The 25,754-nt window shown below is 34.8% G+C and overlaps 1 pseudogene; it reads left to right on the top strand.

The window, feature by feature from the left end:
- The first annotated feature begins 673 nt into the window (after positions 1–673).
- Positions 674–24,394, top strand: LOC149837588 (enhancer of mRNA-decapping protein 4-like; annotated as a pseudogene).
- Positions 24,395–25,754: the final 1,360 nt, after the last annotated feature.

Genomic DNA, 25,754 nt, shown 5'->3' with positions numbered 1-25,754 from the left:
ACTACGAATGCTTAACTTATTCAGTTACTCTGCTTAGTATGTTGGACTGTTTTGCTGAGTTAGTTTTTGTATTTAGTTACTCTCTGCCTATAGAATCAGTGGGACTACTATAGTTGCTTATCCTACTTTGCCTTAACACTTTGTTCTTTACTGCCTTTCTTTGCGTACCTACTAGTTTTTTGTGAAACTGACCCATTTTATTTGCAGGTGACGAGTAGGTGCTCTTGACAGCCAATGACGCGATGCAAGATTGCTCGAGATCTCACCCCTTTCTGCCTGCATCCTGGTTACTTGCTGTCATTTTATACTTTTGCTCATGGGGGTAAACCCCCAAAGTTATACAAACTAAACTTTGATAGATATATATATACACATTTTTGGTCCTCCAACTGTTTTTGCCAATTTTCTTATGTGGATTTTATGCTAATGTACCCAAAATTATCGGCTTGTCTATCTTTCAAAGGAAAATCTCCTTCCGCTGAATTTTCAAAACCAAAACTCTGAATTTTGAAAGGTTTTCTAAATATCCTTCAAAAGTTAACAAGTCAAGATTTTGGGGTGTTACACCAACAAAATCCCACATGAACCACCACTTCTCAGACGATGGGGAGGAGAAGAGCTGGCGATAGACGAGGAAAGAAGTAAAGAAGAAGAAGAAGAAAAGAAGAGGATGATGAGTAGAGACCGGCTGGAGGAGAGGGAGAAGAGAGGGGAGACCATGCGAGTATGCACATGGTACGAAACATAGAAACAGTCGGTAGAACCCATGTTTTTGTATTTCCAAGGAGAAACTTTCAAACCACGAGCGTGATGCCTGTTTCAAACCATAGATGGGTCTTCTTAGTCTGCATACATGTGTCCTTGGGTCTCCTTCAGCATATCCAGGGGGTTGCTCTATGTAGATTTCTTCCTTCAAATCTCCATGGAGGAATGCATTCTTGACATCCAATTCACTTAATTCTACTCATGATTAACAACTAAAGATAATATAATTCTTATTGCCCTCATCTTAACCACAAGACTGAAGGTTTCATCATAATCCTGACCATATTTCTGAGTGAACCCCTTTGCAACAAGTCTGGCCTTATATCGTTCTATGTGCCATCAGGTTTGTGCTTGATTTTGTAAACCCACTTCAAATCAACAACATTTTTATCAGTGGGTCTGAGAACAATTTTTCATGTTTGGCATTAATGTAGTGCTTCCATTTTTATTCATGGTTTCAATCCATTTATTTGATTGCACAACTTGGTAAAATGCCATGGGTTCATCATGCTTCTCAATCTAAGATAAAAATAGGTGAAAATTCATAGAAAAATTTTCATAACTAACCTACCTCTCAATAGGATGTCTGATTCTAGCTGACCTCCTCACATTATCTTCAGTCACATGATTATCTTGTTCTACTTTCTGAACAGGAGGAGAATCTTTTTCTTTTCTCATATACCCTTTGAATTTATCAATATGAGGGGGTTGCGGGCTTGCACCTTCTTCAGCACGTGAAGCTCTACCTTCTTGAATGCCAGATGGAGATAAGCCTACTTGACCTGAGTTGATGTCATCCTTATCAACAGATTGTGCCTCCTAATTACAATGGGATGAGTAATCACCATTGATACTCGCAAATAAACCTCCTAAATACAAAGGGATGAGTAATCACCATTGATACTCGCAAATAAATCTGCATTCAGCCATGGATGATAAACTTCTGCTCTGGGAATTCGTTGGCAGAGATTGAAAAATACATCACCAAAATCATTCTCATAAAAAACAAGGTTTCTTGAAATTCTTACACGTCTAATCATAGGATCATAACATCGATACCTTTAATAATCATCTGCATATCCCATAAACTTGCACTTGGAAGCCTTTGACTAAAATTTATTTATGAAGGAATCATCAATATGGACATAACAAGTGCATCCAAAAACACGCAGAGCAAAGTGAGAAATATGGGGAATTATTTTGTAAAACTGTCATGGGTAGGTGATTTATAATGTGAATCATCGAATGAAATGCTTCTGTCCATAAGCTAATAGGGAGATTGTTGTCATGCATCATACTCATGGCAGGCTCAACAATATGTCTATGCTTTCTCTCATCCATCCTATTTTGTTGAAGTGTATATGGACAAGACACTCTATGCTTTATTCCATTACTTTGAAGAAAATCAATAAAGTCCTTTGAGGCGTAGTCACCACCTCCATCACATTGAAAATGCAAGATATTGGTAGAAAAGTAGTTTTGAGCAGAGATATGAAAATTGCGGAATAGGTGAAAAACTTCAGACTTGTGTTTCATAAAGAATATCTAAGTGTAACAAGAATAACTATCAATAAAAATAACATAGTATCAGCTGTCAGAAGTAGAACAAACGAGAGCAGGTCCCCAAACATCAAAATAAACAATTTAAAAAGGCCTTAAAGCTCTTTTATTGATAGAATCAAAAGGAAGTACATGACTCTTTACATATTTGACAACTTGACTCTTTTTATTGTTTTCCTCAAGAGTCAAACTTGACTTAGGGATTAACTCACTTGACACAAGTTTCTCAAGAAAAGGACAACTACAATGACCAAGTCGACCATGCCAAAGACTTGGCTTATTATATTTAGAAAGACTAAAGACAAACTCAGGACATAACGAAGATGATAGAGACTGAAAGGACTTAGACTCCAATAAAGGCTTCAAGGCAAAACTTGTACGCGCATATGGATCTTACTTGAAGATTTACATGTTTTCTTGTCGCTCCCCTTCAACGAACGTCTCCCTTGTTTGAAGATCCTTGACACGCACAGAAGAGGGAGTAAATTCAACATAGGAATGTGTATCATCAACATGTCTAGATACAAAAATAATGTTCTTTTTTATATTAGGGGCATGGATGACATTTGAAGATTAAGAGATGATTTTGACAAAGGAATTGTTGTATTTTCAACAAGAGAGATATAATGATAAAATCTATCTCCAGTAACTATACTATTTTTATCAAAGTAAGGAATTGAGTTTGAGAGCTTACCAACATCCCTTGTAACATGGGTTGCTGCCCCAGAGTCAACATACCATAACCCTTGTTCATTTTGCTTTAAGTGCAGCCCAGACAACGCAAACAAAAAAAGTTGTTTCACATCCCTGTCAACCTTAGCAGCATTGTCTTTTTTCTTTGGCTCAATATTTGGGGATTTTCCTTTATTTTGGAGATTGAACCAACAATTGGCCTTAATGTGTCCCCTCTTATTATACAAATAACACGTTGGAACAACCCTTTGATTTTGATTCTTTTCATTGGAGTTGGGTGGCATATTAGGCGTAGGAAGCAAACTTGTACCTGCATATCTTCCTTGACCCCTTCCTCCTCAAAAGTTATTGTTAAAATTATATGTATATATGAATACCTGTCAAGGGTATTTTCATCTTTTTGCAAACTATGTATTTAGTACAGTCCACTAGGGACTGAAATGTAACTTTTTTGTTTTTTTTTATTTTTACTTTTATTTTTTTGTTTCTAGTCATAATATAATTGTTGGGAGGCAGTTAAAATGGTCATAAACATGACCGTTCAGCTCAAGTGAGGCTCTATAAATAGAGCCTCACTCTACTCTTGTAACTCATTGCTCTTAGAAGCATTTTCATGGTATTTATAAAACTCTTCTTATTCTAATAGGCTTTTGTGCCTTTTTGCTATTTTGTAGAACGTATTTCTATCTCTTTTATGAGATTGTAATCGGTCCATTAGAGACCACAGTTCTTGTGCTTGTATAATCTCTTTTGGCATTTTATTTGTGCATCCTTGATTCATTACATGGTATCTAAAAGCTACCTTGTTAAAAACTTGTTTTCAAAAACAACTTTCCTAAAGTAATTAAAATACTAATTTGGAACTTCTAAACTAATTAATACACTTCAAAAAAAACATGCGAAAGGGGTCTAGAATATACATTTTTTCCTTATTTTGAATTTCAAATGGCATCTTGGAAAAACTTCGATAAGACTGGGTTTTTAAATCAATTTTTTGGCACACCATGCATAAAAACATGAATCTATAATGCATAAATTATGCATGATCAGAGCGTACCTCTTCTTCTTCTTCTTCCCGTAACAATTCGAGAGAGAGAGAGGGCTCACCTTCCCCTTTTATAATAGATATAAGAGAGAGAGAGAGAGTTTGGGTCCGGACAGTTTCCAACATTTTAGAGAGTTAAATGCTCATCTCTCTCTCATGCATAACGAATGGATGATGAACCTAAATGCATGGCATGATCACACAGATATGCATGTCTCTGTCATGCATAGATGGATGGATGATAGATATGAATGCATAACATGCTCACACATGCATGCTTCTCTCAAATTTTTCTTCAATGTGAAATGCCTTTACACATGCATGTGATGGAAGTGGGATCTGGTAGGCAATAATAGAAAGTTCAAAGACAGTAGCTAAGAGAGAGAGAGAGAGAGACCAAAGTCAAACTCATTTACTTTTTTTGTTTCCAATAATTATAGAAAGGCACAAAACATTTAATCTTATAAACCATTGGATTGGAAATGGTCCTCCATTTTATAAGAGGGAGTAGGTGCGCCGGGAGCACCCTATCATTACTAATATATATATATATATATATATATATATATATATATATATATATATATATATATATATATATATATATATATATATATATATATATATATATATATATATATATATATATATAAAGCCAAGAGTGACTTAGGCTACCAAGACTACAAGATCAGTTTCTCTTGTTTTTAATTTGGTATATACTTGTAGGTTTTAGATTTCTTTACTTCTTGAAGTTTTGCAAAGTTTACTCGATATATAACCTATAACAGAATTTTAAAGGCAGGTCTGAGCAATGAAAAGAAGAATGCAGATGAGCTGCCTCAGGAGAGAATATGTATCCTGCCAAGTTCATTTCTCTAGAAGTCCCACCTGTCTGCTACTATATATTTTCTTTGGAATTTTGGTCAAGTTACAAAATCCCTATTATGTTTTGTTGAATATCAAGTAATAAAAGAATCTTATTAAATGAAAATGAATATGATGAAACTACATTCACTATTCAGTTAATAGCAGTCCACTCAAGTGGGCAGCTGCCACTGGAACGAATCTGACAAGCAGCTTGGGAAATAAAGGAGACCAATATCTAAGAGCCATTCTCTTTCTCTTCCTTTAGTAGGCTATGTCACATAGGTATCGGTGCGGGTGTAGGTATGTATGATACATGAGAATTCCTAGAAGTATGGGTACAAGAGTATGGTACGGTTATATATATTATATGTATGTATATGGGAAATTTATTGGCTACACTCTAGAGGAAAATGTAAAGAAACATATTGTTTCTACTAAAGTGTACAATACACTTGAGGATAGCCAATAAGTTCCAATATGGGAAATATATTTGCTACACTCTAGAGTACCATACTTTCTAGCTAAATCTCATAGATGCGAGCTTTATTTGATGAGTCTAATGTCACGGGTGAGTTCAACATGGTCCATTTTGACATAAAAACTTGATTTTGTTAACCATGAAATTTTGTCCGGCAGTGGACCATTGAATTTTTTTAGCCTTCAAAATTTCTTCTTATACAACTCAATTGGACAATCTAAACTTGTTTTTGACTAGAAAACCATATAGATAATATCCACAGAGCTTGATCCACAAAAAAAAAATCAAGAAAATGTGAAGAAACATGTTTCTACTAGAGTGTACAGTTCATCAGAGGGTAGCTTATATATGTAGTATATATACACACACAAGTGTGTGTGTGTGTATATCAAACACCATACATGAATGGATGAAAACAGCCCTTTATGCACCTTAAAAATAGATGAAAACAGGTAATAGATTGGGCTTGGATTGGGTTAGATCCAAAATTGGCTTCATCTGTACCCAATAAATTGCTAGTACCAGTACTCGTGTTAACACAGGTCAATACAGGTACATCACCCTTCCAAAAGTATTGATATTACATCGATGGATTCTCACTTAGGCTCAAGATGAAGCTCTTTTCTTTTATTTTTCATCCACTTTTCCCTTGCTATGGTACATGATTCCATTGTAATGAGATATGCGGAAATACAAAACAAGAGCCTCTAAGGGCTTACATGATCATAAACACAAAGTGCATATGCACAAGTCCACTATGGGACAATACAAAAGCCGACAATGGCTACAACAAATGTAAAAAATATAATTTATTGATCAAATGCTTAAGCAAAAGCAACAACAATAAGGAGACAACCCCATTATTTATACACAAACACAAGAGAGAGAAACCATTAGGAGCTCCCAATAGTCATATTTATGACGGTTGGGGAGCCCCCAATGAGTATGGTCAAATGACCATAGAGCTCTGATCATGTATAATTTTTGCATTTTAGATACATATTTTTATGCATGATCTATTGAGAAAATGAATTAAAAACCCATTCTTGTTAATGTTTTTGAGAAACTGCTTTAAAATAAAAAATGCTGAAAAAATGCCAATTTCAATATTTTCTACATATTTTAATTAGTTTACGAGTTTGTAATTCATATTTTAATTAGTTTAGGATTGAGTATTTCTGAAAATTAGTTTTTAGAAAGGTAGTTTTTAAAAAATTTAGAAAATTAAATATAGTTTTTAGAAAATTTTGTTTTAACCTAGATTTTTTTAGTATAAATAGCATTTTTCAAGACTGGGGCATCCTCCCTTGGAAAAAATATAGGCGCTTTCTCTCCCTCTTCTCTTCGTTCTTTCCTCTTGAGTTTCGTTCGATCACTGGTTCTCCCTCACTTCTTTTCTTCTTTGATCTTAATTTCATTTTACTTTGGATCTCTGCTCTCGTCGGTGTTTCTTGCCCTATCGTCGGAGTGAACGTTCAACTACGATAGCAACCGTTCTTTTTCTCAACCCCTCCATCGGAAGCAAACCATGAGGTACGTTTCTTCTCTCCCATCTCGTTAATTGATTTATAGTTAGGTAGATTTATTTATTTCATTAAATACAATCTCTAGATATTTTTTTGTAAATCAATTCTTGTTTGATCGCTTTATTTGGTATAGTTAAATATTTAATTTTCAACAATAATTAGATCATAAATTTGCGTGTTACTGTCTGTTTAGTTGTTTTGTGCATAGTGTAAAGAAGCCACTAGCAACGCTGATCTACGTGATTTCCTTCATCATGCATATCAGCATGGATATCTGTATGTTGCAGCAGCATGCGTGGACTCGTTTGTTTATCAAAGTTCTGTTAAACCGCAGATAGAAAGCAACTTGCATGACTTTTGTAATCACGCAGTTTGTTTTCTGCATCTTAGAGTGAACAACAATCAGATCCATGCTGAATAGTGTTCTGGAGTTGACACAATCGCTGATTCAGCAAGCCGTGAAGTACAATCCAGATCTGTGATAAAAGCCTGCTAGAACAACCTATCTTTATTGTGTAAACACACATTGGAATGTCCATTTGTTGCGTGTTTCACTCATTACTCATATTTGCTGGCCTGCGCATATCCAAAGATCAACGTCAATCACACCGATCTGATGTTTGGCCTGATTGACGTTGATAACTCTTCAGACCCGCATAGTTTGATGCGTGATCTAGACACTATGTGCTTAGTCAAGTCGTTTATATCATAGTGTTCTTGTCTAATTAGTTGTTTTAGATTTTTGTTTAATTTCTATGGTTGATTAGTCATAACTCAATTCATGTTTTTTTTAGTATTAGTAGATAGGTTAATTAGAATTGTTAATTAGTTCTAGTTTGATTACTTAGATTAGTAAACAAAATGCTTAGTTGGTTTTGAATCCACCTTCTTTTAATTTAGTTAGAATTAGTTCAGTTTGATTTGTAATTAGTTAGATTTAATGAGTTTGTTAATTTGTTTAGCTTGATCTAACGTTTTCTTTTCCTTAATTCAAGTAGTTATTTTGTTTTAAATTTGTTTCAAGTAGTTAGTTTGTTAAATAATTTGTTACATTAGGTTGTTACAAGTTTGTTAATGTTAATTCTTTCTTCTTGTTTTTCTTATAACTAACATTAGATTTTGGTATAGTTCTTGCGTGTTTTGTGCTTTGTCTTTTTTTGTGTTTTGTAGGGAAGCGTTTGCAAGTGAAGAAAGGCCCTTCAAGCCCTTAGAGGTCCTTCACAAGTCCCCTGAAGGTCCCTCAAAGAGCCCTAAAAAATGTAAAGCAATGAATGTAAGACATTTAAACATCAAATACCAGTAGCTCTTGGATTCATATGAAGTAGTGGCATTGCAGGAGACTAGATCACAAATAAAAGAAGACCCTGTGTTCATTCTTTTTCCTTTCTTTTAGTTTTAGGGCCATTTATTTTAAGTTGGATTGTAATAAAGCATGTTTATTTTTAAGCCCTCTACAGAGGGTAACTCATTTTAATTAGTTAATTATTATTATTTTAAGGCAATAAAGATTGCATTTCTATGGAATACAAAGTTGTTCATTCCATTCTTTGAGTTTGACCTGGATCTCACCCAAGTGTGAGCCGATTTTTATTATTTGATGTATGGCTTTCACAAAATATTTTATCAAAAATATATCTTTAAAAATCTATTTCATAAAAACTTACACCAAGCCCCTAGTCTACTTAATTAATGATAAAAATATAAAAAAAAAGAAATGAAAAATTGTTCCTAATGAATAGTGTCTATTTCAAGGGAAAAAGACAAAAATACCCCTGACTTCAAAAATAGATTAGATATATACATGCTATTTTAACACCCCCCTCAAGCTTAGGATGACTCGCTGCAAGTTTGCAATTACAAAAGTATAAACCCATTACATAAAATGTCTTCATTGACTTCATCAAGTTCTTCCATGTTTCCTTGAAGGGTGCACTTGATCTTCGATCATATACTCTATTACACAGTGTCTCTAAGATCTTTAATACTTGAGAACCTATGGATAGAGCTAACAAAACATCTCAACTATGCACAAGGATATATATCATAAAACATAAAAGGAGATTTAAAAAATAACTATAGATATACTAGTTATATATTATGGAGAGAGGATTGTTAATCACACTAAAAAAACAATATATAAAAAATATCAATAAGAAGAATCATTTTTTTTCAAAAGCATTAAACATAATTAATAATTTTGAAAAATCAAAACATAGATAAGAGGAACAAACCTCAAAGACAGTCATAAAAAACAACATATATTTCAAGAAAACATCAATCCTACTTAGAAGCTTTATCCACAAAAATTCAAGCATGCATATGTATTTAGATAATCATGCATGCATACCATCTATGTGAAGGTTTTAAGAAAATAAATCATCTATCATACCAAGTAAATTCAACAATCATGCATACAAAATGTTTTAAAACTTCAAACACAGCCCACAAGAGGAAAAGATTAAATTTACATATCCATGATGAAAACACACACACACACACACACACATATATATATATATATATAGTTATATTTATATATATAGTTATATTTAACACATGAATATGAATCTTTAACTATCAAGAACAAGATTTAACGAGAACAATTAAACAACTCACCATGGAGTTAAATCCACCCAAGGAGAAAATAAAATGTTTAGGGAGAGGATTTTGTTTTTTAAAGAAAAAAAGAACCATTTTCATATAAATGCACAACGAAATAATGAAGAAATTCAAAAAAACCCACATACAACAAATCAAGAGAAATGATACTTTGCAACAATAGTTGCTTACCATAAGTAATTGTCGCTTTTTTACCATAACACTCAATGGAGTTTACAATAATCGAGGGATTAATTAAATTCATGCAAAACACGAAAGACAACCAACATAAAACAAATCTAAATATCCTCATTATATATATATGCAATTAAAGCATATTCAATGCATAAAACAATGCATGAAAATATTTTAATGAATAAACATTTCCCATACAAGGGAAAACAAGTAGTAAAAGTTTAGAAATTTGATGAAGAGATTTAAAAAACCCCACATAACAAAAGAAATATATTTGCAAATCTCAACATCAATTTGCTCACTACAAGCAACTACATCTTTGACCTCCAACCCAAAAGACCTAAAAAATCAAGTGTATCAACGCATAGGATAAGAGATCAACGACAAATATCAGCAATAACCATACCAATGACATCGCACAAGCAATGTTGGCTATTTAAATTGACAATACAACCCAACTACAACCACAAGAGGTGCACATCTCTCACCTCAATGATTGTAAAACTGCAAATAATAACATCAGCTACAATATGTGCACATAACTCACCACAACCATGGTTGTAAAATTGATAAACAAAAATCTCTTATCCAACAAAAAAGGTCACTCAAATGAGAGGTATGGATAGAGAAACAAGCAAGGTAACGAGAACTTGTAATAAAAATAAACCAATGTCACCAAGAAAACAGGATTTGAAATTAAGGTAAGAACAATGAATTTTTACAAACTATATAGTAAACACGAAGAATATAGCCATCACAAATAAGTATAAATACAAGCATCAACAATAGATCAATGGGCAGATAAACAAATGAGTGATACAACACACTTACATAATCATAGATCGAACAACTGTCATTTAGAGTCAAACTATAAGCCGACAATCTAAACTGACAAAACTGAGGTGCACACAACCCACCCTAACAAACATTTCTAGTTTCACAAAAGCAATAGAGTCAATCAACCCATGGATCCAGAGGCTAATCAACTATCAGTCAGACCCAAGACAAATGGTAACACAATACTCATAAACTTGATAGTGTAGACTGATAAGATGACTTAAAGTGCACACATAACTCACCTTAAGGGCTAACTTTGACCCAACAACAAGTCTAAAAGGAATATATTGCATTAGGTAAAATTCTGTGATGGACAAAAACTAATTCCATAAAGAGGTGATAAAAGCACATGAAAATTAATTTCTAAATAAGTGAGTTCATATATAAGAATCGATTTGAAAAAAAAGTTTCGAATCAAAACCAATAAAGGTAGATGGAATATAGAGTAATAATATGCAAACAAGATGTCATTTGATAATTTTTCATAAACCATGTGTAAGCAAAGACAATTAAGGTTACATCAATAACAATGAAGAATGAGCATGGACAATATAAACAAGCTATATAGAGAGATAGCTTAATTTAGATTATAAGTCTATTATGAGGCATAATGACATACAACATTAAAGGAGCTAAAACATATATAAAGATTCTCAAAGAACCATATAGAAAACCAAGAGCTTATCCAAGTACAACTAATAATAGATACCCACAAAGAAATCAAAATTCATGTATATGCAATAATTTAATAACTTTAAAGCCACATATCCTATACAAAAGCTATGAAAGATCACATAAGATATGCATATGAACACATTTAAGCATATATGCAAATGATAGATTAATCCAATGCAAGATATATATGAGATGTAACATATGACATAAGGCATAACTATCAAACAAGGGATGATCACAAAGTCCACTAAGAGCACACACCAAAGAACATAATGTAAAAAATTTCATAAATAACAAGTGAAGATATGAAAGTCTTCAAATGTCACCAAGAAAGTCCACCAAACCCACAAAGGGGTCACAAGAACATAAACAAAATAATATTTTAAAATCAAATATTCATAAGCATAACTAATTAAGGATGCCTTTTAAAAATAATTTTGCACAATGAGATATTCTTTAATAGAGAAGTATCTTAAAGTCAAACCATAATGCCACACAATTATTAATGGAACATAAAAACATGCATAGACATATGTGCATGACACATAAATATGTAAATGATATGCCAATAGAGCAATCTCATGAGCGTATACAAAAGAACCAATAAAACAATATTTCATTAAAAAAAAATTCACCAACTCTAATTCCAATTTATTTTAAAAAATTCATTTGACATACCCAAGAAATAACCATAATATTTCAAACAAAATTTAAAAATATATATTATAAATACCTTTTATAGATAGACAACTAAAACATAATCATATATATATATATATATATATATATATATATATATATATATATATATATAAAGATTTAAGATATATACCAAGGCCCACATCATGTAGTTTGATCCATTTAATTTGAAAGATAGATCAATCTGGAATCATGCTCTATGAGAAAGATTAGAAGAGAGAGCAAGATGTAGAAAACAAACATGTTCTCTTTGGGCACCACAATCACTACGATCACATGAGCACTTTTTCACAAACACAATCACATGATGGTTACACTTCAAAGGTCCAAGAGCACTATGGCTCTGATACCATGTAATGAAATATGCAGAAATACAAAACAAACACCTTTAAGGGATTATAAGATCATAAACACAAAGTGCACATGCACAAGTTCACTATGAGACAATACAAAAGCCAACAATGACTACAACAAATGTAAACAATATAATTTATTGATCAAATGCTTAAGCAAAAGCAACAACAATATCAAGGGAGACAACCTCTCTATTTATACACAAACACAAGAGAGAGACCATTGGGAGCTCCAAATAGTAGTTGGGAGCTCCCAATAGTCCCCCAACACTCTATGGTCAAATGACCATAGAGCCCTTGTTCTACTTAATTAATGACAAAAATATAAAAAGAAGAAATAAAAAATACGAATGAAAAAATGTTCCTAATGAACAATGCCTACTACAGGAGAAAAAGATCAAAATACCCCTGACTTCAACAACGGATTTTATATATATATATATATATATATATATATATATATATATATATATATATATATATATATATATATGCTATTTTAACAACCATCACTGCATGTTTGTTCTCAATCCCTTCCTTGGACCAGTTGAAATGGCATTTTGCCTCGTATTGATGCCTAGATAAATCTGACTCTTCAAAAATAAGAGAGCAGTTCCCTGGAAGACTTACAAAGACATGCTTTGAACTAGATGGACGATGTGAGAGGCCTCCGCATTTCATTTCACCCAAAGTGTTGCCTCGACTTCCGATCAAGTTGATTCCATCTACCCTTTTTTCTTCAAAAACCTGAGATGGGATCCTACTTAAAGCAAGAGGATTAGGCAGGTGATGGATTCCAAAAATGGTAGGATTCCAGCCCAAGGGTCTGAACTGTTGCAACTTTAAGTCAATTCTCTTTCGAGCCATTATACTAATTGGTTTGTTATAACATCACATCTAGGATGACTTTATATCCCTAGCGAAAAATGACTTCCTGTAGCTATGCATATCTTTTTTTGTAGCATCTGTTACTGATGGTTCACTTTTCATGTGGATTCAGGGTATGCCCTAAAAGGATGATACTGATGAACTGGTTAAGATACCTATTTAAGGCATTTGATATTATTTTGTTTTGGAGTTCCTAATGAAGAAAATAATTCTTTCCATGATATGACCTTTTATTTGGATCTGAACTGGCATCTCAGATGTTTTTTCATTGCATAACTTGATCAATGCATCCTTGGATTCACTAGCCTTGTAAACCTCTTAATTCCTTTTCTTACTTACTGGCATATCTCCTTGATTTCCATCAGAAGTTTAAAACTACTTGGTAAGTGGCATATTATGACTTTGACCTAAAAGAGATGACTACTAGTGATCTTATAAATTTGGGCAAACTTATGTGCATTTAGTGCTTTAGTTACAAGCAAACAAAACTTTCATCTTTGTCTAGTGGAACCAGACTTGGACCAAATTTTTGGGTATGGTATCGGGTCCAAACCCGAGTCTAATTGGGTCTACTATAAGAGAAACCATACCTGAACCCGATAAAAACTACATGAACCAGACCCGGTAAAATAATATTTTTTTATCATTTTTTCATGAAAATTTGTGGGTCTTAATCGAAACTCGCGGGTCGGGCCCAGGTCTGGTATAAAATTTCACAAACTATACCCAAGTCCATGTATTAATCAGACCTTTGGGTCTGGATCTGGGTCTTAATCGAGTCCTCTTATTTGTCACCATACCTGGGCCCTATAGGGTTTGGTCCGGGTAAACCCGACCCGTTGACACCCCTATTATAGTGATAAAGTTTCCCTTTTAAGTTTGTTTGTACTCCATGATCCTTTGAGTGGTGTATTATTACTTGATAATTCTGGATAAACCTTCCACTAGTTTGTTTGTTTCCACTTACTAGTATTATCTTCTTGACCGTGAACCTAACTCAATGTTTTTACTGGTTTGTTTTGAAAATTTCTTATTTGAGCAGGTGAAGATATGGGGAGAGAAGAAGACAACCCCTCTTGCTGTGCTGAAGCCTCATGATGGTCGGCCAGTAAACTCGGTAACATTTTTGGTAGCATCTGAACACACTGATCACATTGTTCTTCTCACATCGGTAATGAGTTCTATTTGGCTGCAAGTTCTTTTTGTGCATACTGCTCTACTATTTAATAGAAATTGAATATAAAACTATTAAAGCAAGCATGATAATTTAATTTTTCTTATGCTAATGTGATGTGAAAGAGGAGACTTGGGATTCAAGCAAGGTTGCCAAACTAAGAAGTGGAAGCAGGAAACGATACGCAAAGCGGAAGCGAGAAGCGAGGCATTTTAAAATTTATACGAGGCATGAAACAACATATCAATTTAAAAGTGAAATATGAATAAAAAATGAAGCAATATGGTAACTGAATAGGAATCGAACAAGAAACAAATAAAAACTAAAATAAAATTGATCATTCTTATATTTCATGATTTTTCAGTTAGAGTTAAATTTTTGTTAAAATCTAACAATGATGGTTACTCATTTAAAGAAAGTACATGAAAAATGAGTGAAAGCGTGAGAAAAAATACATGAAAAACAAAAAAAATATGTTATAAAAGCATATAGGAAGCATAGACCATGTTTATGGGAAGAAGCGTGGGAGAATCAAGATTCCCATGAAGTTTCGAAAACGAGGAGTATCGTGCTTCCAAAGCGAGTTTCTGTGAAACGAGCTTCCCACCTACCTAAGAAGCTTCTGGTAACTTTGGATTCAAGTCAATATTATGTTCTGATTGTAGTCTAAGGCCAAGTCAATGGGTTTATAGAATTCAAAGTCTAATTTTCACCCGAAAGTGACTTGCAGCAAGGAAGACTGGGACCATCAAGTTGGTGCGAGGTCATTCTGAGCTGGTGACTGCTTGTTGATTGAATTTAGTGGAATGAATTCTTGTTATTAGGTCCCGAGTTGCTTGATAGTTTGTGCTTGGACTACGAATAGGTTAAGTCACATTTATCTATTTCAAGAATATATACTTTCCTCTCTAACATTTAGGGCAATTTTTGAACCAGCCTGAAGATATTCTTATATGTTTTATGTGTTGCTCACATGCTCCTACCTTCCACCAAGAGACTTGATGGAAATGGTTTATTAAGGATTAAAATGTATTAGTTTACCCTTCTAACCTTCTCTGCTTAAGGTCATTGTATCAATCTTATTGTTGTTTGACTGGTAAATATCTGATATACCAAACCATGGTCATATGAAGTCAAATAGCTATAGGGTGGTATTGGGGATAACAGTGGAAAAAAGGGTGTTTGGGATTCCTGAGGGAAATAGAGGGTAAAAGGCAAAAAGTGCAACACATGAAATAGCACAAAATACAAGACTTGAAAAGTAAAAACCTCAAATATTGCTATTCACGAATTTCCTTTCCTCTCTCTACACACTACTTTTAACATGAGAGGTACAACTATTTATAGAAGGCAAAGCCTTTACATGAAAATAGAAACTTGAGATAAAAGGTAGGAAAGAAACCACACGTAACTCAACTTTTGAGACTCTACTAACAAAAGGCAAATCCTATAAACTAGGAAACTGAAATTACATGGACTTTGAGTGCTCTAAAAGTCAAACGTGGGCATTGGATACCCTACCCACTTCTTCTACCTTGAGCACCAAGCCATACGTGGGCTTTGGATTCTCTTGCCCAGTACCTTGAGCATTAACCAACATTTTTCCCCCTTAATGTGAAAGGCCTTGCACACCTATGGAATCTCTGAACATCAAAAATTTTTTAGATGACAAGGCTTTTGTGAAACCATCAGCAACTTGATCATTTGTAGAGCAATGCTTCAACACTACTTCACCTTTTTCCACTGCATCCCTTATAAAATGATATCTAAGCTCAATGTGCTTTGCCCTACCATGAAAAGTAGGATTTTTAGCAATAGAAATTGTAGACTGATTATCATAGTAGAGCTTAGTTGGAAGATTTTGTTCTACATGCAGGTCCTTCATAACACGCCTCATTCAGATTGCTTGACAGGTAGCAGATGTAGCCGCAATATATTCCGCTTCTGAAGATGATAGTGCTATTGAATTTTGTTTCTTTGAACACCACAACACAATGCCTGAACCAAAACTGAAAGCAAACCCGCTTGTGCTTTTTCGATCATCTATTGAACCTGCCTAGTCACTGTCAGTAAATCCAATCAAATTAAAGTCAGTAACATGATTATAAAAAATTCCACAATTGATTGTTGCCCGTATATAGCGGAGAATCCTTTTTGCTGCGCCTAGATGTTGCACAGATGGATTATGCATAAACCTTGAAATCATACTGACTGAGAATACAATGTCTGGCCGAGTGTGAGTTAAATACATTAATCCTCCGACCAAGCTTCTAAAACATCTTTCATTTGCTCTTGCCATTCCATCTTCCAAACTCAATTTTTCATTCGCATTCATCGGAGTTTCACAAACTTTGCAATTCAACATCTTTGATTTTTTGAGCAGTTCCAAAGCATACTTTTCTTGAGACACGAAAATCCCTTCTTCAGATTGCACGACATGAAGACCAAGAAAAAAAACATAGCATCCCCAAATTTGACATTTCAAATTCCTTCATCATACTATGTTTAAATTCTGCAATAAGCTTAAATGAAGAACCAGTGTAGATAATATTATCTACATAGACACTTACAATGAGCAATTCATTCCCATTTACTTTAACATAAAGTGTAGGTTCACTATCACTTCTTTGAAAACCATTTTGGTGGAAGAATTTATCAAGGCAACTATACCATGCACGCGGGGCTTGTTTTAACCCGTATAATGCATTTTTTAACTTATAAACTTGTTCTTCCTTTCCTTTAACAACAAATCCAGGTGGTTGGTCAACATACACGACTTCATTTAGAAAACCATTTAAAAATGCAGCCTTAACGTCAAATTGATAAACTTTCCATTTAAATTGAGCTGCAATCGCAAGGATCATTCTCACAGTTTCAAATCTTGCAGCAGGTGAAAACGTTTCAGTAAAATCAATTCCATACTTTTGCACGAACCCTTTAGCAACTAACCTTGCCTTATATTTTTTTACATTTCCACCAGCATCATATTTGACCTTATAAACCCACTTTACTCCAATTGATTCCTTTTCAGGTGGCAAGTTGGAAAGCTCCCATGTGTCATTCTTCTTAATGACCTCCATTTCTTCTTTCATTGCATCTATCAATTTCTTATTTGTGCATGCTTCATCATATGATGATGGTTTTAGAACAACAAAAGCAAAATCACATTTATAAATATCCTCTAGAGACCGTACCTTTTTTGGAGGAGTGCACATCAAGTGTGGACTCAATATTTTCTGTGAATTCATCTCCCATACTTGACGTTTCTGAAGATAATGCTTCAGTAGTATGATTTGATTGTGATGCCACTTCAACAATTTGCAACTTCACACTTTCATTGTTGGTCCATTCCCAACATGCTTTTTCATCAAAAATAACATCCCTTCTTATAATCAATTTTTTAGAAGAAGGATTATAAAGATGATATCCGTTAGTTTCATTACTATAACCAACAAAGATACACTTTTCACTTTTCTTATCTAACTTGGTTCTTTCTGAAGAGTCAATCAAAGCATATGCTATACTGCCAAATACCTTCAACATACTTACATTTGGCTTTCGATTCCACCAGGCCTCATAAGGTGTTTTGTTTCGAACTGCCTTTGTTGGAGAAATATTCAAGATATGAACTGCAATGTTAACGGCTTCTGCCCAAAACTCATTTGGCACCTTCTTTTCACTTAGCATGTTGCGTGCCATTTCTACCACTGTACGATTTTTTCTTTCTGCCACTCCATTTTGTTGTGGTGTCTTTCTTACTGTCAGTTGCCTACGAATACCATGATCTTTGCAAAACAAACCAAACTCATCAGATAAAAATTCTCCTCCTCTATCTGTGCACAATATTTTTATAGTTTTTCTTCTCTCATTTTCAACAAGAAACTTAAATTCCTTAAATCTATCGAATGCATGCGATTTATGAGTAAGAAAGTACACCCAACTCATTCTAGTAAAATCATCAGTTAAAAGCAAAAAGTATTTGCTATTGTTTAATGAAGGAGTTCTCATAGGCCCGCATATGTCAGCATGAACTAATTCAAGAGGTTCTTTAGCTCTCCATGCTTTTCCAACTGGGAATGATAATTGGTGTTGTTTACCATAAACACACCCTTCACATATCTCATTTGTACAATTAATGGCTGGCAAACCAACTACCGTATTTTTTTGATACAAGAGTTTCAAACCATTAAAATAAAGATGCCCAAACCTCAAATGCCACAGTTTGGATTGATCAAAACCATTTTCCATAAAGGCACAATCATCTATCTTGATCATTTCAAGTGGAAACATTTTATTTTGAACCATATGTATTTTTACAAGAATTATACCATTCTTGTTTTTAATCTCACAGATGTCATTTTCAAATAAAAGAGTGTAACCCTTTTTAACCAATTGCCCTACACTTAATAAGTTCTGAGCCAAACCAGGAACATAATACACATCTTGAATATATCGTTCATTACCTGATTTTGTCTTGATTGCAACTGTTCCTTTGCCATTGACATCTACTTTATTGTTGTCCCCAAGCCACACATTTAACTTCACAGTCTCATCAATATTCTTAAAAAGACTTCTATCACTGGTCATATGATTACTGCAACCACTGTCTACAAACCACATTTCACTTTTGCAACTGTTAGTATTCATGCTTGCAAGAAACAAATTTTCATTTTCATCTGCAAAATTTGCTTATTGTTTTGCCTTTTCAAAACATCGGGCTTCAATATGACCAAATTTCTTACAAAAATGACATTGTTTCCCTCTAAAGAACAAATTTTGATTACCTTTTTCTGTTCCATCATTCCTTTGAGAGGAATCATAAAACCTTCCTCGACCTCTTCCACGTCCACGAAAGGATCCTCTAAAACCTCCTCGTCCTTGACCTCTACCTTCACCCTTTTGATCAAACTGAGTATTCTTTTCTTTTGGAATTTCAACTTTCGATTGAAAGGCCTGTTTCAATGTTTTTTCTGAAGACCTGTTTATGCGATGCTCATGGGCTAAAAGAGACCCCATTAGTTCATCAATAGAATACACAGATAAATCCTTAGACTCTTCAATTGCAATAACAACATGATCAAATTTAGAAGGTAGACACCTTAAAACTTTTTCTACTATTTTTTTATCATCTAAAATTTCACCAAAGGTCTTCATTTGATTTACAATAGTAGAGAGCCTAAAAAAGAAGGTTTGAATTGACTCACTGGTTTTTATAGAAAATGTTTCAAACTCTCTTCTTAAGGTTTGAAGTTTAACCGTAGTGATCTTATCACCATGAAATTTTTGCTTCAGAAGTTGCCAGGCTTCTTTTGACTTAGTAGCACCGGCAATAGTTGAAAAAATGGTTTCAGACACAGCCTGCTGTAGTACTAACAATGCTTTTGCATCTCTCTTTCGAGCTTCTTTGACATTAATTTTCTCTGCTGCCTTTGATCCTTCAACATTTGCATAACCATTTTCGACCAACTCCCAAAGGTCTTGTGAGATAAAGAAATTCTTCATCTTAATATTCCATAATTCATAATTTTAACCATTAAAAATTTGCACTAATGATTGTGACAAATTGAGAGAGTTAGAATTATTTGCCATACCAGACTTACTCAACAATTATCCTTCAAAAAAAATTCGAATCTATAGGAACCCCTTGCTTCGGCAATGCTCCTATTGCGTTTTTCTCGAACGCCCAGCTCCGATTCGAACCTGTGCTCTGATACCAAGAATTGAGGGAAATAGAGGGTAAAAGGCAAAAAGTGCAACACATGAAATAGAACAAAATACAAGACTTGAAAAGTAAAAACCTCAAATATTGCTATTCACGAATTTCCTTTCCTCTCTCTACACACTACTTTTAACATGAGAGGTACAACTATTTATAGAAGGCAAAGCCTTTACATGAAAATAGAAACTTGAGCTAAAGGTAGGAAAGAAACCACAGGTAACTCAACTTTTGAGACTACTAACAAAAAGCAAATCCTATAAACTAGGAAACTGAAATTACATGGGCTTTGAGTGCTCTACAAGTCAAACGTGGGCATTGGATACCCTACCCACTTCTTCTACCTTGAGCACCAAGCCATACGTGGGCTTTGGATTCTCTTGCCCACTACCTTGAGCATTAACCAACAATTCCTCCATTGGGGAAAACATGTTGGTATTTGGGGAGTTAGCTCAAAGCTTGGGGGGAGGGGCATGGAGAATGCAAATTTTCCTTTTCCTTTTTATCTGTATTTCATCATTTTTAGCTCTAGCTCTTACTGTTTCATGTTTATTTTCTAGGGTCCTCTTAGTAATGAGTTGAAAAATATGGGCATCGTCAAGCCCAGAAGGCTGGCTGTTGCGTAGTGAAGTCGAATATTGGCAGTGCATGCAAATGCTCGAACTTAAGAGTTCTTCTGAACCACATGCTGAAAATGCGTTTTTCAATCAAGTTGTAGTGTTACCTCGTGCAGGGCTTATTTTACTGTCAAATGCTAAAAAAAATGCTATATATGCTGTCCATGTAGAGTATGGACCAAATCCAGCTGCTACGCACATGGATTACATATCAGAGTTTACGGTTACAATGCCTATTTTGAGTCTTACTGGCACCAGTGTAAGTCTATCAGAAAGGGAAGGGAATGCATTGTTCAAATTTACCGCGTTCAGACACATGCCATTCAGCAGTATGCTCTCGATTTATCCCCGTGTTTGCCACCCCTTGTGGAGCATGTAGCTTCAGACTTGAGTTCCTCCCATGCTCCTGAAGCTTCAAGTTCAGACAGCTTTCCTGTCGTTGATTTGCCGCAGGGTGATTCAGTGAATGATGTGGTAGTAGGAAATTCAAGATCTAAATTTCCCTTTCATCAGAGCAATGCGGTGGATGCATCTGCAAATATTTAACGTGGATTATCTGCTCCACTAGAGGTACATGAATTAGTCATTTCTAGGGTAGAATCAAAATCAAATGTTCTGTTATCTGCAAGCTCGGATGGCGATAATATTCATGTGCAGAGTCCAATTCTACCTCCAAGTCCAAGACTGTCAGGAAGGTTTTCTGGTCATAGAAGCCCCCCAAAAAGCTCTGAACAGGGAGCTCCACCTTCTGAAGTTGATGGTGATCAGCTGATTAATAGCCATATGGTTGACAGAAAGTTAGAGACTACTCATATGAACTTATCTGATACTTCTTCCTCAAATGATGGTGGTGGAAATGAAGCACTAAAATCAGTAGAAGACAATGGACCTGTGGTGCCATTTTCTCCTGTCACTTTTGATCTGGGTGGTAGCCCTGCACACTTGATTACACCATCAGAAATATTATCCTTGGGCATCTCTTCCGAGAATATTCAGGCTGCACAAGATTCAAAGACAGGAGAAACAATGATTCATGATGTTAGTACTAACAATGAGGTTGAGAGTGTAGAGGTGGAGGTCAAGGTTGTTGGCAAGAGTGGAATGAATCAAGAGGAAGCAGAATCCAAGAGGGAGACACACATTCTTATTGAAGATAACAGAGAAAGAGCTTTTTATTCCCAAGCTTCTGAAATCAGCCATGATATTGCCAGAGAGTGTTGCCCCTTACCTAGTGAAATATTTGAATTGGACAATACTCGCCAAGCAGAAGATTCTGGTGTAATGGATGAGGAGCAACCATCTGATGTATGAGAGGAAGAAGGCCAGGACTCCACAAAGGATGCTCCTGGAAAATTCACTGGATCGCCTCTAGAGGGTCAAGTTCCACAATCGCCTACAACAGTTGCAAAGGTGAAGAAGCATAAAATAAAACCTTCTCAACCATCGGTGTCATCTTTGACTAGTTCCAGTCCGTTCAACTCTACAGACTCCTCAAATGGTGATCATGGTAGCAGCTCAAGTGCTCCTGCAGAGGCTGTTTATGCACATATGTTAGCGATTCAGGATTCACTAAACTAGGTAAAATTTGAAATCTCAAGTTTGTGCTTCTCCAGTTTGTGTGGAACATTCCTTGGTTGCTCGGATGCATGCAAATTTGCAATTAGACATAACTCCAGTAGAATGAACAACAGTATTTCTATTTATTTTCTGCAATGAGTATAACTTGCATCAACTTAGTATAATCACAAGTTTGTAATGCCTTGTATTTTTTAGATTAGTGCATCTAGGTCTGTTTGTTTTTTTGTCTAAATATTGTCAAATATTTGCATTTGAAATGAGGAGTTCATCCCTAGAAGAGAAGGCATGTGGAGCTGCTTGCTGCATATCATCTGACAGACATGTTTTGGCTCTTCATTGCAAGGTTCCTCTCTTCAGGTGACAATAATCTATTCTATGGCATCTTTATCCATCTTCAAGGAACAAAGGCTTTCAACTGGATGGAAGCTCCAGATGCCCAGCATATTACATTTGGATCAGGCTACTATGAGAACATAGATATCCTTTTTCTTTTTTCTTTCTAATCCATAAATAAAACAAACCATGTCAAACTCAAAACATGGACTTTTTTTTAGGAAAAATGTTTGCCTGATTGCAAAGTCAGGTGGAAAAAAAAAAGTATGGTCTTATGCTGCCACCTGTAAAAATCTCCACAACCTTTTTTATTAAACCTGTCTGCACCTTTGCTTAGTGGAGAGCGAAAAATTATTCATATACTCATCGTGAAGTTGTTACATGCTTGCAGCTCATTACAATGCAAAAGGACGTGCAGAAACAGATGGCCATGACGGTTACCGAGCCTATTTCCAAAGAAGGAAAACTTATTGAAGCAGCCTTAGGTCGTAACATGGAGAAAATTATCAAAGCAAATATTGATGCCATGTGGGCTCGCTTTCTAGAGGAGAGTGCAAAACATGAGAAGCTTGAACGCAACCGTGTTCAGCAGATAACAACATTGATGTCAAATATTATAAGGACTTGCCTGCCATGACGGATAGAACATTGAAAAAGGAAATTGCTGCTATTGGTCCAACTATAACAAAAAACATTATCTGTTCTCAAGAAAACCATTCCTTCTGCAGTCGCTGATTCTTTTCAGGTTTAGATTTGATACACATGCAAGGTACTTGGAAACAAGTTCACTGCTTGTCTGGATATTAATGATGCTTGCATTGCAGAGGGGGGTTGGTGACAAGGCAATGAACCAGCTGGAAAAGTCTGTCAGTTCAAAGTTTGAAACTACCGTATCAAAGCTAATCCAGGCACAGCTTCAAACCTTTATCAAGCAAACTCTCCATGTAACTTCTAACATCATCGACAGCAGCACAAAAGTGTTCTTTAGTTTAAAGCATTTGCTTCTGGCTAAATACCACTTACCTATCACTTATCTGATTTATGTAATACTTAATGATTTCACTCCTTTATGGCTCCTTATTGAAATATTGTCTTTTGTAGCCAATTATTTAACAGAAAAGTAAGAACTTCTGTTTGTGCTTTTGATTATAATATGTGGTATTTTACAGACTTGATAAATGATTAGTTACACAGGATGCGTTGAGGTCGACTATGGAGAATTCATTGATTCCAGCATTTGAGCTTTCCTGTAAATCAATGTTTGAGCAAGTTGATGCCACCATTCAGAAAGGGATGGGGGAATATGTTGCTGCTGTTCAGCAGCAGTTTGAATCCACACATGCTGCCTTTGCACTTGGCCTGAGGGTATGTAATTATATCTTCTCCACTCATAGCATCCAGTGTTTTTCTGGTTGCTATCGTGGTTTTTATATTCTTCTGAGTGTGGTGCTTTTATATTTGGCTACTGAATAAGTTATAATAGATTGAGTGCTTTTCCTTTTGCTGGGTGGTTGTATTAATATGATCTTTTTCTGATATATTGATAATTGATCCATTGTTAAGACTTGTGTGTCTTTATCTGATGTACTTAACCAACTCAAAATTTTATGAATTTTGTGCCAATGCTTCTACCTTGGCTGCTGATGCTCTGTATGTCATTTGTTGGTTCATTTGCATGTTTCTTTTAGAATTCTCGAGGTGAAAGCATCATATGTTTTTCCTTCTGCAATGCAGTTCTTGATGGATGGGGATAGTGTTGAGGCTGATATTTGTAGGTGTGCTGTTGTTAGCATGTAGTATTCAGTTTGCTTACATGTATTCTTTACTCTGAAATACTGTGGAGAAACCTTTGTGATCTTCATTTGGTTTTGGACACCTTTGTGAACTGGAAAATCCTTTGAAAGATAGAAAGTAAACCATCACATTTTCCTAACTGTGATGTTATGATACTTTTCTTTGTGTGCATAACAACAGAATACAGCATGATACTGTGGCCACAAGCCTCCGGCTGACATTAATCTTATTTCTTGTTAGGTCACTAGTAGTTGATTGAAATAGATCATTTATAACTTTGCCACATCATTAGGGAATTAAACTTCACTCTTAGTGTTCATCCTTCTTTTCTGGTTTATTATGTTTTATATGTTAGGCTGGAGCACATTTATTTCTCAGTCCTCCTTTACTCTTCTGCAAGTGATGCCAACCATTTGTCAGATGACTTGCAAACTTTTCTTTAATGAATGATTCTCACATTGTGCGGCCAGATACTTGACACATAATGGTGGTCTTAATTTCTGAACAATGATTTATGAGGTAATATGTGAAATTGGAGAATAAAAGTGCATGCCACCTGGTTCAATAAAGACGTGAGAGAGAAGGAAGACGATGAGTATTGCAGTCCATCCCCATTATTTCTATGTAGGTTCTGTTTCCTTTCAATCACTATTAATATTTTAGATTAAGGTTAGACAAAAGATAAGTCAACCCTCATTAAAAATACAATATGACTAGAATACATAAACCATGACAAATGATGAATATACCCTTTCAATACAAGATAAATGACAACAATACATGAACACGTCATTCCTAATAGCCTCCCTCAAGCTGTACATATCTTCTTTATCATGGACAACTTGCCCTTTAGAAACCAAAACCGTGCCTTTGATAGACCTTTCGTAAAAATATCAGCCACCTGATTTTCCGATCTCACAAATCATGCTTCAACCTCGATCTTCTATCTTTTCCCTTATGAAATGATGATCGATCTGAATATGTTTGGTTTTACCATGGTGAATCAGATAAATAGATATCTTGATAGCACTTTGATTTATGATGTTTGCATTCCTTTCAATATGACAAATTCATTTTATTGTTAGACCATGACAAATGCCATAACCAATATCGGGACTGGATATAAAATGCCCATATCATGATTTGAGAAGAAAAATTGTAGATGTTAATGTGAATGAAGCGAATGCATATTGAGATGAGATGGGGTAGTCATTAGAAAAAAATTGGGTGTAGCATCATGACAGATGGGTGGACTAACAAAAAGACAAGAACCTTAATAAATTTCATTGTCTATTGCCCTAAGAGAACTATGTTTTTGAAATCAATTGATTTGTCTGATATGTTCAAGATGGCCGATCTATTG

Source organism: Nuphar pumila, chromosome 5 (genome assembly GCF_984573655.1).
Source record: "Nuphar pumila chromosome 5, dmNupPumi1.hap1.1, whole genome shotgun sequence".
Lineage (NCBI taxonomy): Eukaryota > Viridiplantae > Streptophyta > Magnoliopsida > Nymphaeales > Nymphaeaceae > Nuphar > Nuphar pumila.
This window is presented reverse-complemented; position numbering and strand designations above follow the sequence as displayed.